We start from the raw sequence: 12921 nt of genomic DNA, 5'->3' as shown, positions 1-12921 counted from the left end.
GTCTTCTACAGTTCCAGGAAACCATTCACCTCCACTTCCCAGTCCCAGATTATTCACTGGGAAAACTGGGCCCTTTTCATCTGGGATCCAGGGGTTGCCACATCCCCTGGAGAATGTTAAGATCCAATTTTATATAAAGAAGGGCTTCTTGTATTTCTTCTTTCTATTTTAGGGAGAAAGAGAAGGAAGATTGATCCCAGTTTTCAACATGGATTGAAAATGGAGTTTTGCCAATTTTCTACATTTTCCCCTGTAGTTCTCTGCCAGCCAAGGTAGGAGAAGAACAAGCAGCCTATGTTCCTGGAGCATTTTTCTGAGAACAGGAAAATGTCAGTGATTTGGATAATTGAATGTCTGGATTAAAATTTACCTTCGCCACATCTTTGAATAAAAAGGATTTTGATTAACCAATATCAGCAAAGCAAACAGGATGATAAAGTAGAATTTCTGTCTGATTTAATGAAAAAACTATATTGATTGTATACATAAGTAATGTTAATTGTGATCCAATTTAATCTCCTTATTAAAACATATCCCATAAGACCCTCTACTAATCAGGAAACATTACTCTAGTTTGGGTATGTAACTGGCCTTCTTGGGTTTTGTTACTTTTGACAATTCTGAGTTCAGTTTTCCTCTTGTCAGACATTGCTGGCATCTATGAGGTTTCACCATGGTTTTACCTGAGGAAAGTTCTCCTGGGAAGGGCCTGCCAGGGAGTTATTTGTCAGGACCAGCCTTGGCCTGAGGAATGTGATGAAGCTGCCTGGCTCTCTGGGTGTTGGGGTGGGCATGCTGTGGGCTGTGAAAGGGGTTGGAATGTAAATGGAAAGGTCTTTGGACAGAATTCCAAGAGTAGATGAATCTCCACTTCCGTTTTGCAATCTTCAGTAGCATGGAGATCTTTCAGCATGCTGCTTTACCTGATAAAATTTTTAAAAGAGGTGAAGAAATTGGCTTGTGATGCGATACTTCCATCTGTGCCCAAATACCTTGTAAACAAGGAGAGCTTTCGAGTGCAGAGTGACGGTGCTTTCACGGCCTTCCAGGGGCAAGGCGGTGCTGAAGGAAAATGGTGACAAGGAACTGAGGGAGTCTGACGAGGGCCCTTTCCTCTCATGGACCAGGAAACCCTGCCAACCATTTGTGGGCACCTGACTCTCTTTCCCAGTCAAGTCTGGCCTCAGAGCTGGAAAGCTCTCCAGATGTTACCTGGGCAACACCATTACAGTTGGCTAAAATAGAAACATCTGCCTGGTAAGATACCCCAGTTCCCTGAAGAGACCAGCAGAAAGTCAGTCACACCAGAAGGTGAGAATTTAAGCCTTCTACCACCTCAGCTGAAGGGATTGTGTCACTCCACTCTGCTGCCTCCGGCCTGGCCCCACATATTTACAGAGAAAACATCCGAACGTAGCAGCAAGATCAATCGTGCATCTTCAAGCATCACGGACAGAAGTCCCACCATGGTGTTCCAAGTCACTAGCCTCTGAGTCCCTTGTGAACTCTCTCTTCTCTGCTACTCCCACCCCCTACACACATGCACACATGCACGCACGCACAGATTTGTATCGCCCCAGCTCCTCTTCAAAACCTTCCTGGACCATGCCCACCACAGTAGTCTCTCCATCAGCTGAATTCCCAGGAACTCATTATTCTCTCTGCCAGAGAGTCTTCTCAGAAGAGTGGAAAGCTCTTAAGCAAACACTTCACTGTCTTTCACAATGCCTTCCACTGAACTGGCACTTAGCTCTGGCTTTCTGGTTGACTGAGTCATTTTGGTATAGTAAGTACGCACAGAGAAGCTCCTCCTCCTTCCCAGTTGTTTCCATATGGATCCCCCTCCCCTAGGCCTTCTAGAGCCCAGGCATCCCTGCCCTGTTGGTCAGTTGTATGGCTGGGCATTAAAGTCATTTCCTCTGTTTCCTCAGTGGAAGCTAATGGGGTTGGGCGTCTAGTCCATAAGAAACTTTTCCAGTGTTACCTGATAGGTTTATGTGATGCATGACTTTTCAAAGAGTCATTTAGTTAGTTCCTCAGGTGGTAGCTTCATGATTTCATTTTCAAACTTTGAAAGAAGAAAAGTAAGCTTTTTTGGTCTCATTAGTCTTTGTGGCTTGTCTTTATCTTGATTAGCCAAGATCCTTTCTGCCCCAGGAAAAATGTAAAGCACTGTCCTCAGCATTGTCCTGGGATCTACCAAGGATTGCTTACCCCTGCCCCAGCCCCTTCTGCGGGGACTGATGCAGACGCCCTTCCTACTTGGCCCGGTAGGTAGAACTGCCTCCACCCACGCTAGGCCTCTGTCCCCCATCTTCCCCTGACCTTCTCTAGCACAGCTCCCCTGCCCTGTTGGCCACACTGACATCTGAGTGATGAAGGTTCTGAGCACTTTGCCTTCCGAACAGACCCAACTGTCTGATCCCCTCGACCCCCTCAGGACTGCTGCCTTTCATTTGAAAGTTTTATTGTTTTGCTATTTGTTTCTGCTCGTTTCCTATACACAGACCTCTTCTCCTTCCCTCTCCATGACCTTCATGCTGAGATGACCACAGGGGCTTTCCAGACCTTTGCTTTCTCCACACCTACAATCCAAACAACCAGATGGGACCTGTATCTACATCTTCCCTCCCCCCCCCAAAATTTTTCAAAATGAGAGCCGGAAAGTCAGCTAGTCTGTCAGCTAGAACCCCATCAACCTACCCAAGAGGACTGCTAGTCTCCGGGGAGGGGAGGGGTGGGGAGGGGGAGGCACAACACCTGTCCATTCACACCTCCCTAGACAGATCTGCCCTGCTCCTACCCCAGGCCATTGAAATGCTCCCAAGAGTGCTCATAGCTCTATGTGCTGCCAAACCGAGTGGGATGAGTACCTACCATGCTTCCTAGACCAGAGCTCTCAGAAAGCCGAAAATATATCGCCAACATGTTGAAGTACCCATGCACTGGGGACGTTCCAGGCACATAGCTGTGAGCAGCAAATTTTGTTGAACGAATGAATGAATGAGTAGCCATTTGGGCCAGGCTCCTTCCTCCACACACAGAGTTCTCATTTCCTTTACCCTTCAAACTCATGCCTGCATGTCATGACCGGCTTCTCCTCCTCCTCCCCCCTGTCCTACTCTCGCCGTCTCCTGTAATAATATTTGTGAACAGGTTACCCCTCTAGGATTTAAACTAAGCAATACCAAGTCTTCTGCCTTTCTTTACAGAACTTGCCTTTTGACCATTATCTTCCTTCTATTTGGACTCTCTCCAAATGGTCCACCTCCCTTCTGAGTTGTAAAGCTGAGAAAGAGGTTAGGTTTATGAAGCCAAACCATTAGGTTTTATCTACTCAGATGGGAGCCTCGGAGAGTTTGGTTTCTAGCTCTCAGATGGCATAATAAGTTTCAATTAGCCAGAATGACAAAATTACCCCAAAAGCAGCGACTCCTTCCACGCACCGGCCATAGCTGCGGTGCGGTGAGACCCCTGCTCATTGTGTTGTGAGCGGATCGGAGGAGGCCTGTGACACTGTGAGACTGTCTTTACGATCAAGGTGGGAATTAATCGGCGAGAGCGTGATGATCCAGGATACCACTGTGGTCTCGGCACTTCCACTGGGAGGCTTATCGTCCTCTTCTGTTTACCAAGGTCTTTTAAAAATTATTATTATTATTAAACACCTAGGATTGTGGGGTTCATGAGCTGCATGATAGGACGGCTTAAGCTCAAGTTGTCTAAGTTGCTTTTGGAAGAGGATCAAAACCCAAGCTGAAGCTCCTTCCCCCTGACTCACAAGGCCATTGTTATTATATTTAGCTTTGGATAAACTTTCCTAGGGAAGGTGATTGCTCACAGCAGTTCATTTGAAACGTACAGGCTTAGATCTGGCTTCATGTGTGAGCGCAGGCCTGTCATCGTGCATTCCAGGTCACTCTCCGAAATGAATTTGTCTTTCCTCAACGTTTCTCGGAGCCGGGGAGCAGACATTCCTCCGGCTCTGCATTAATCCAATTACCAAACACCTGCAGACGCGCAATAACAGTGTGGGTGCCAAGAGCCTCAGCAATGGTTTTATAGCAGAATGTAATCTGCTGTCCTGCTATCAGGAGTCAGGTTACACACCTGCCAAGATCCAAGCCAAAAACATAACATTCACGGCTCTTACTCCAGGCAGGAATGTTCAGCGCACAGTAGAGAGACAGAGTGACAGGCATTTTAACTGGACTGCCACAGAGCCCATTAAACATCTTGAACTTCTTAGTAATTACATTCAAAGTCATTTTAGTACCAAAATATTTATAAGAAATGTATGACAAAACAGGATTTTTCTTCCAGGGACAGTTACAGCAGAACATTCCCTCGCCAAATAGAATTCAATGAGCTTGATGACTCAGGCCTACCCCTTGTGCTACAGAGGTCAGAGGCGGCTTCTTACCGATCATCTCCAGCGTGCCTGTGGCCACGAGGATGCCCGGAAATGAGAAAATAATTCCATCCCACATACACAGTCTACCATACATGCTTCCAAATAATGCCGATGTTCAGAGACCAAAGAGCCCTGTGTTCCCAAAGATCCTGAGCTCAAGCCTAAAACCAGGGACTCGAGAAACACACCGATGCTTTTCTCCAAACACAGCCACCTCTGAAGGAGCAAGAAGACCTTGCGGAGCTCTTTTCGAGGGTCTGTCAGAAACAACTCAGCACAGGCCTTGATGGAGAAGTAGCTGCTCATTTTCACTTCTGGGCCGGTTTTGAGGAAGTTCTATCCCTGCTTATGGCAAGGGTGGAATAAATCATTCACAGAAAGCCCTCAGCTCCGTGTTTCTCACCAGAAACAAATTTCTGTACAAGCTGAGTGACCATATTATCTGTCACCAACCTGAGCTCTTAAAGGATAAGGACAAAATCACCCCGTGTCTGTGTCCTCAGGACCTCGTGGGGACTGGGTCTGAAATGCAGTGTGCCTTCGGGAGATGTCCACTGGATGAATTTCTGGGTCAAGGGGCACTTCCCAAGATTCACCTTTCCTCCCACCCACCCTCCCCCCAAACACAAAAACACTGGAAACATGAGGGGCCAGGACATGAGAGAGTAGTAAGTTTCCTGGAGAAGGAGGCAAAAAACGGATGTATCCTTCACACATGGCCTCCCTTGGGTTACCCACCCTCGCCTTGGAGCAAACCTCCCCTTGAACCAAGCTTTCCAAAGCCCCTCAGACAGCCTGCCACTGTCCACAGCAGAGCAGTCACAAGAGCCCAGGCCCCTCAGCTGGCACTTCGGCAGCAATAAAACATGACACGGGATTGACCTCTGTGCATGTGTGAGTCTGTCCTTCCAACTGGACACAAGCTGCCCACAGGCAGGAAGCGGCATCACGTTTCTCACCCATGTGGCAGCCCAGGTCCAGGCACTCAGCAAGTAGAGAGAGTTCCTTAGCATTTACTCTCCTTGGATTTTCTTTAAACACACACACACACACACACACACACACACACAGAGCTTAGAGGCCACAGCTAACTTGGTTTCCAGCTGTATTCCAGGTCTCTGCTAGCCATAGAGTGGCCCAGGGACCAGCAGCCTCGGCATCACCTGTGACCTTGTTAAAACTACGGAATCCAAAGCCCTGTTACTAAACCCAAGGGCAAAGCACCTGCATTTTAGCAGATCCTCAGGAGATTCAAATGCGCGGAAGACTGGGGAGCCTAGTTAAGGTACAACGGCCTCTTCTAGGAACACACCCTGCAGAGCTTTGAGAAGTCCCTATCTCTGACAGAGTGAGTTGCACACGCTGTGCACTTCTCGGTCTAGCCCCCCATCGTGGAGAGACTCGCTGATGATCCGAGAGGTCTGAGCGGAAGAGAAGAGAAGGCAAACGGCAGTGCCCTGTGCCTGAGGGGATGATTCTCAGTGCCCAGAGCAAGCGAGCATGGAGCTGGAAGCCAGGCGGCCAGAAGCTGGCTCCGGAGCAGCATTCCGGGGCTGGGGCTCCATCTGCCAGCCCCTCCCGCGGAGCCCTGCGTTCCCAGCCCACATGTAACCTTCAGCCCCTGCCCAGAGCAGTCAGCGTGACAGTAATAATAGTAGTCACAAGAAAATGCAACCTCGATCATGCTAACAACTTCTGAAAAGTAAAATGCTCGGGATATGATTTCAATTAAAACTCACATTGTCTGACTTGTCTCCCTGCAGTGCAGAAGTTCACCTCCTCTTGCCCTCTTCCCTCCTGGTTTCAGAACTAAGGCAGACAGGAGGAGCTGTGGCAATGCCCACTCTCACCTTGAGGTGCAGGGCTCTGTGTGCCCCGCATCACTTCCCCCCTGCCCTGGTCTGCTGGTCTGCTGATCCCCTACCAAAAAACAAAAACAAAAACAAAAACAAAAAAACAAACAAAAGCCCTTCATGCTAACCTCATCCGAAGGATTGTGGCAGAGCCCAAGTTTCTTCCTCTCTTCTCCCCCGTTCCCTTTTTCCCGCCCTCTCTCTTCTTCTTCCTCTGTCTTTCTCTCTCACACCCAGTTTATTCATAAAGCATTCTGAACTTAAAAGGAAACTGCTCTCCCACAAATGGGAAGAGCCTCAATTCTTTGCCAGAGCTCTTCTCAGGCAGACAGGGCAATGACTCACCTCATCTGTGCTGAAGGTCATTCTTCGAAATCAGTTCTGATCACCCAGCAGGGCAGTGCCAGCCGGCCAGGTGGGGACGGGGTAACACTGACCTCCTCAGAATCCTGGTGCATAATTTCCCCAAGGAAACAGAAGTACTGTCATCCTCCAGATATCTAACGCCGCCTTTCAATGAGCTGCTGGGCAGAATACAACAAATAAGGCCAGGGTCAAAGCCATTTGGGTATGTGTGAACCACCAAACTTAATGCTTCCGAAGAAATCTCTGAACGAATGTAGGAAGTATCTGTTGAGTGACCCTCCTTCTGAATCTTCTTCCCACCTTTTCTTATTCAAGTAATGCCTGTTCACAATGCTTTACAACTAGCTCAGATGTTATCTACACCTAAACTTTTCCAAATCTCTCCACATTTCCCAAATGCTCTCTCCCGGACTGCTTGGGGCAACGGTCTGCCTTTGATGCGTGTTTTCAGGAAAAACAAAATTAGCAATTATTGCTCAGATGGTATCTGTCTATTACTTTGGGAGGAATTAATTGTGACTTTGAAATTCAAATAAAGTGATTTCTGTAATAATGCCACATATATGTTCCTGATAAACCTCATATTTTGTAGAACCACACATTAAAAGCACCAGGGCTTAGGGGGAAAATGGTTAAGGGGAGACCGCTCAAAACATCTGAAATTTTAACCAGAACACTAACAAAAATAGTAACAAATAGTCATCATACAAATAAAAGAACAGTGAAATCACCACTGACATTTGCTCCCAGCACCAAAGCCACTCCATCCCTTGCATCTTTAATTCCTTTAATTTAATTTTTAATTGAATTCCCTTAACTTCTGCCTTTGAGACATAGGTCCTGGAGGGTATTTATATCTATGAGAAATCATCATCAAAATGTAATATATGACCCAAGGTGTAAAACCCTCCTCATCGATTGATTTTTTTTTTTTTTTAACACTAGGGGAAATGTATTTGTAACTTCTTCACATGCATAGAGATCTTCCCCCAAACAGTTTAAAACAGAAGAAAGGGTACTGGTACTAAGTGTACTGGTTATCATATCAGTCACTTCTTGCTCTAAGGTAAAGCAGTGTGCAGAATTTTCAACTTCTTTCTTAAGGTCTTTATATGCCACAAAGGCATTCTCTTTACCTGACAACAAGCTTGCTTTCCTTTGCTCAAACATTAAAACATTTTGTTACAAGTCACCATTATACTGATGCCGCCTTGCCTATTGACAGAAACACACTGTAGCAGAATAGACTGTATGAGATATTCACAACTAACACTAGATGAGTGTTTCAAGTATGAGCTCCATGGTGGATAGAATAATGTCCCTTAAGCAGCAAAAGGAGTGGACTTGGCAGACCTGATTAGAAATATTATGATGGAGGAAAGAGAGTGGGAGATGGGTTAAATGGGTAATGGTGATAAGGGGGCACTCGCAAAGAGTGCTGGATGTTGTATGTAAGTGGTAAATCCCTAAATTCTACTCTGGAAACCAATATTGCACTGTATGCTCACAAATGAGAATTTTTAAAAAATTTTGGAAAAAAATGCGACAATTATTTTTGCTTATCTAGCTGGGTTTAACATGGACACAAGAGTCCTTACAAGAGAGAGACAGGCAGAGTGCCGGAGTCAGAGTCAGATGTGATGACAGCAGCTGCTGCTGGAGTGACGTGGGGCCACCGACCAAGGGACGCAGGAAGCTCTACCAGTCGGAAAAGTCCAAGGAGTGGATTCTTCTCTAGGGCCGCCAAAGGAACACAGCCCTGCTGACCCATGTGAGGCTTCTGACCTCCAGAGCCATAAGAGAATACATTTGTGTTGGTTTAAGCCACTATGGTAATGGTAATCTGTCACAGCAGCGATATGAAACTAGTACAAATGGTAAAACCAGCACGGTGAGGTCAACAGGTGTCATTATTACTTCATTTGTCTTCTTTACCATGACCACCTCTGCCAATTTTCCAACTGGGGAACCATTATACAACTTTTTTTTTTTACTGTGGGCCTACCACATCAACAGTTTTGCCAATATTGTTTCATACCAGATGTTCATTTACCCAAAGATTGAGATAAAAAAATGATGTATAAAAAGCAAAAAGGTCTTTGTTAAATATTTAACAGACACTGAATAAACCCTCAAGATAAAATATCCTCATCCCCCCAAATCCTCAAATTAAATAATCCTTCCAGGTACTATCCAGAGTAACATTTAGACCAAAGAGCTCACCCACTATTGACTTCAAGGGCTTGGAATCAATTCTGTATATAATAGGTGCATTGGGGCCTGAACTCTGATCCAATCTGGGAGAACTATTTCTAATCCTTGCAAAAGTGCACTGCTCCTGCCCAAGAAGACTGCAAAGCAGGCCCCATGGAGGCTCATCCCCAGACTGGGTAAGCAGGAGGAAGCCATGCCTACGGCTGTAAGCAGGGTCAGGGCCCCCACCTCACCTCCCTATGCCAAGCCAAGCCTTCTCTTGCATAACTATGTAAAATGCAACACACACCACATCATCCTCAAACCAACCCCATCAACTTTCTATTGAACTCCATTGTAATGAACAAAGAGGAAAGAGAAATGGCCAGAGGCCTTTAGCACCTCCTCAAGGGATTCTGTCTGATCTGAGAAGGAAAGACATTCGTGGATGGACAGATGGGACCAGTATTTTTGCATGGGATTTCCTCTGCTATCACTACCACTCTTTCTGTTAAAGCACCAGGCTCAAATCATCGCCTTTCAGTATGGGACAGAGAAGCCACCATGCTTCACTTTTCCTGTGCTCATTCCACACATTTCCAGATCAAAAATAGACTTGATGGGGTGACATAATAATCATTCAACACACACAAAAGCAGCCCTGGGGAGTTACACAAAGTCCAAACAGAAACATAACTTTGACTGATTTGATAGATCTGCGTTGTGATTGGCAGAGCTCAAAATACGTATCCTGTTCCCAACTCTCCCCAATTTTTTACCACCATGGCTCCCCCCCTCACTTTCTAATATTTTCAGATTAGTCTAAGAGGGAACTTCAATTCTTTCTTCCAAAGATAGAAAAGTGAGTTCTTCTCTCCCGGGACTCAGGAGCTCCCAGCCACATCACCAACGCACTAGGTCACGTTCCAGGGGCAACAACTACAGGTCTCTGAAGAACACGGAAGGTGGTGGACTGTCCACAAAGATGGGGCCAAACATCCCTGCCCCCCAGTCCTGCAAGCTCACAGACGTTCCCCCACTGAAAAGGGTGGTCTTCTTCCTCTCCTCTAAACACCAGGCAGCCCTGTGACTTGCTTTGGCCCATCCCTTAGGAGGCCAGGTGGTGTCCACCTTGTGTCTCTCAGAGGCCAGCCTCCATGTGAAGAGGCTCAGGCTAACAGGTGAATGGTGGAGACCACATGGAGGGAAAAAGGGCCACCTGGAGGAAAACCAAGGTTCCCAGCCCCAAACATCTGCTACAGAAAGAGATAACTCCACCAACCCCACCCATACCAAAGAATCATGAGCAAATAAATGATGGTGGTTCATTAGCCATTCCATTTCGGGGTGACTGTTATGTAGCAAAAGAAAAATGAAACAGGAAGTCTGGCATGAGCGATGGCTAAAAATCCCTTTTTGTCCTAAAATCCTTTGCTTTTCATTTCAAAACAAAATCCTCCTCTGCAAGTGCCAAAACTAAGATGTGATTAGTTGAGAGGGCAGTATTTCAAGAGAAAAAGAATTCCCCTCACCTCCAGCTGAGCGGGGCTCTGCAATTCTCACACCTAGCCATGATGGAGTTCAAAGGCTAAGCCACTTTCCACCCAGCTTTGGCCCCTGGCATCTTAGCAAGAAAAGGGGATCAGGAGATGAGTATTCCAAGCCTCGATGCCCAGAGCCCCTGACAGGGAAAGGAAGGGAGAAATAAAACTGTTACAGGAAAATTGGGTGGATAACTGAACAAGGATTATGCTATAATAACAATGAGGATTGGATTTCATAAAATCCTCAGTTCATAAGTTCATGGCTGGAAACAAGGTCCCCTCTGGAGCACTGAGTTCAGCAGTCTTGAAAAAGCTAGCCCAATGTTTACATCTCTGCTTTCTCCGCTCTGTGAGGAAGACCTGGTTTGTAACCACAGCCCAGGCAGACAACTGAGAAAACACAAAACATGGCCTGGTGATGTAGACAAGCAGCTGCCTGCCGGGCATGATTTAGAAATGCCATCCAAAGAGAGGGAGCAGATAGTGCGAGCCATCCTCGGTATCTGGAATAGAGGAAAGAAAGGGGGAGACAGTCAGATCTGGGGGAAAAATACAAATAAAATGAGCCTTGACATAAAGAGGTCATAAAGGCATTCCAGAAAACAGCCCCCAGCACACGTGTGTGTTTCACTGATTCCAGCATTTGATGATGTAGAGGTTGTATCACAAGTTACCTGGCAGGCGTGGAGAGCCTGCGGTTTGGAGAGTAACAGCCACCATGCTCAGCTTCCCCTCACAAGACAGGCAGAGCCCAGCTGCCAAGGGGTCCCCCAGGAGCAGCCTCTGCTCTAAGAGGCAAATGAGCACCCCACAGTCATTGGGACCTGCACCTGTGCCCAGGATCTCAGCATGTGTAGGAGGTCCCGGTTCTTGCTCTGAGATAAACCTGCAGAGCAAGACAAAGGCACAGAACTGAGAACCCACCAGAAGACTCTGGCACCAGCTAGATTTTGTTTGCTCTATGAAGTGGGGAAAAAGCCTTTCCCCTCTCTGGTCTTCACTCCCTCTTCTGTAAGATAAGAGTGTGGGACAGAATGATGTCTTAAGAACCTTCCTAATGCCATACTTTTTAAAATCATCTCCTATATTTCTCTTTCTAGAAACTAACACGAAGTTGTCGGCTATAACTTCCTATTCAATCCCTGTTGGGGTGTATCATTTCATGTTGTTCCCCTTGAGAAAATTCTTACAGCCCAGAGTACAAAATACCTGCCCTCAAAGGCAAGGCTGTGAAGCTCAGAGCAGAGGCCGTGTTCTCAGAGGGCTTCATCTAACGATGGATGCTGTATCCGTTATTTTTTTATTAAAGCTTTTTGGTCAGACACAGTGGTCAGAATACTTTCTGTTTGGGGTCCCGGGGGCGTTTTTTATTGAGATGTTCTTTGTAGCAGGGAAAAGGAATAATTCAATGTTATAAGTGTCCTAAGAACATTTGAAAAGAAGGAACCTTATCTGTAAGGATATAAAGTAGACTGATAATGTAGAAATTCAACCTTGTTATTTCCCCCAGACCTCTTTGTTCGTTCTTACGGTGTTTATATCTGTCAGGCTTTCTGTTGCCTACTTGAACTATTACACACTCACTGCTACGCGGGCATCTAGCAGGATGGGACTACTGCTTTTCCCTCAGATTTCTAAGCTTTAGCAGAACCTAGGTGGATGCTATGGATTTGTAACAAAAACCTTCATTACGAATTGCTCTTTGACCAATAGAGTATGACCTTCTGGGCCTCCCAAATGCTTTTTGTCTTTAGCTGATACCAGTGTTACCTAACTGATTTCTTTTGGTTTCCCTCACACATGATTGCTCATAATTTTCTTTTTTAATCCTTTTCTGTTATTTTCCTTGACTGATCTCTCCTGAACATGCAATTTAACTTAAACCAACCTGATTGGTTTTTTTTTCCCCTTGCTATATAAATCTGTTCTGTTTGCTCTTGGTTCTGTCATCTTGTTTTATCCCCCCCACCATTCTTCTGGCTGTCTCTGTCAACCAGGGAGGTTCTGCCATTATTTATTCATTTTCATCCTTGTGACATCTTTAATGTTTTCTCTTTCAGGAATTCTTACTGTACATAGTTTGATCTCCAAGATCCAAAATTTCTTCAGCGATCTCTCATTTCCTTCTTAATTTTTCCTTAGTGCTCTAAAGGACTTTTTCAAGCTCTTGTCTCTTCACTGTTTTCTATAGTATCAAGCCAGCCATTCGCTGTTGCAAAAATAATTTTAATATTTTTTTCATAAAGTACTTCATCCAGATGAGGTCACATTCTCACCTTGATTTTCTCCCTTTTAGGGATGTTCTGCATGTCCCCTGCTCCCTACTGAGTCTAAGAATACTCGTCAAATACTTTCTCAAATGTTCTTATTTTCTTATGGTGACGTTCTTTTCTTGCAAGCAGTTGTGCTTTGTCAGGGTCTATGGCAGCTGCCTCCTGACATGCAGAAAGTTCTCAAATGTCCGCAGCGCTGCCCTGTCCGGTCATCGCACAGAAGGAAATCTCCCGTTTCCCCTTGCAGCGAGTGCTCCCTTCCCCACCTCAAGTATTCA

The 12921-nt window shown here is 45.9% G+C and overlaps 1 long non-coding RNA gene across 3 annotated transcripts in view; it reads right to left on the bottom strand.

The window, feature by feature from the left end:
- The window catches only part of LOC116596151, a 41530-nt gene that overhangs the window by 22775 nt on the left and 5834 nt on the right, over positions 1–12921 (bottom strand). For all 3 annotated transcript variants that reach the window (XR_004288028.1, XR_004288029.1, XR_004288030.1), the window contains exons 2-3: positions 6613–6788; positions 924–1062 (exon numbers count right to left, since the gene is read on the bottom strand). This is a non-coding gene — a long non-coding RNA (uncharacterized LOC116596151). The remainder of the gene's footprint in view (positions 1–923; positions 1063–6612; positions 6789–12921) is intronic.

This window comes from Mustela erminea, chromosome 7, assembly GCF_009829155.1.
Source record: "Mustela erminea isolate mMusErm1 chromosome 7, mMusErm1.Pri, whole genome shotgun sequence".
In the NCBI taxonomy this organism is placed as follows: domain Eukaryota; kingdom Metazoa; phylum Chordata; class Mammalia; order Carnivora; family Mustelidae; genus Mustela; species Mustela erminea.
Note: the sequence above shows the minus strand (reverse complement) of the source record. Positions and strands in the feature narration are given on the sequence as shown.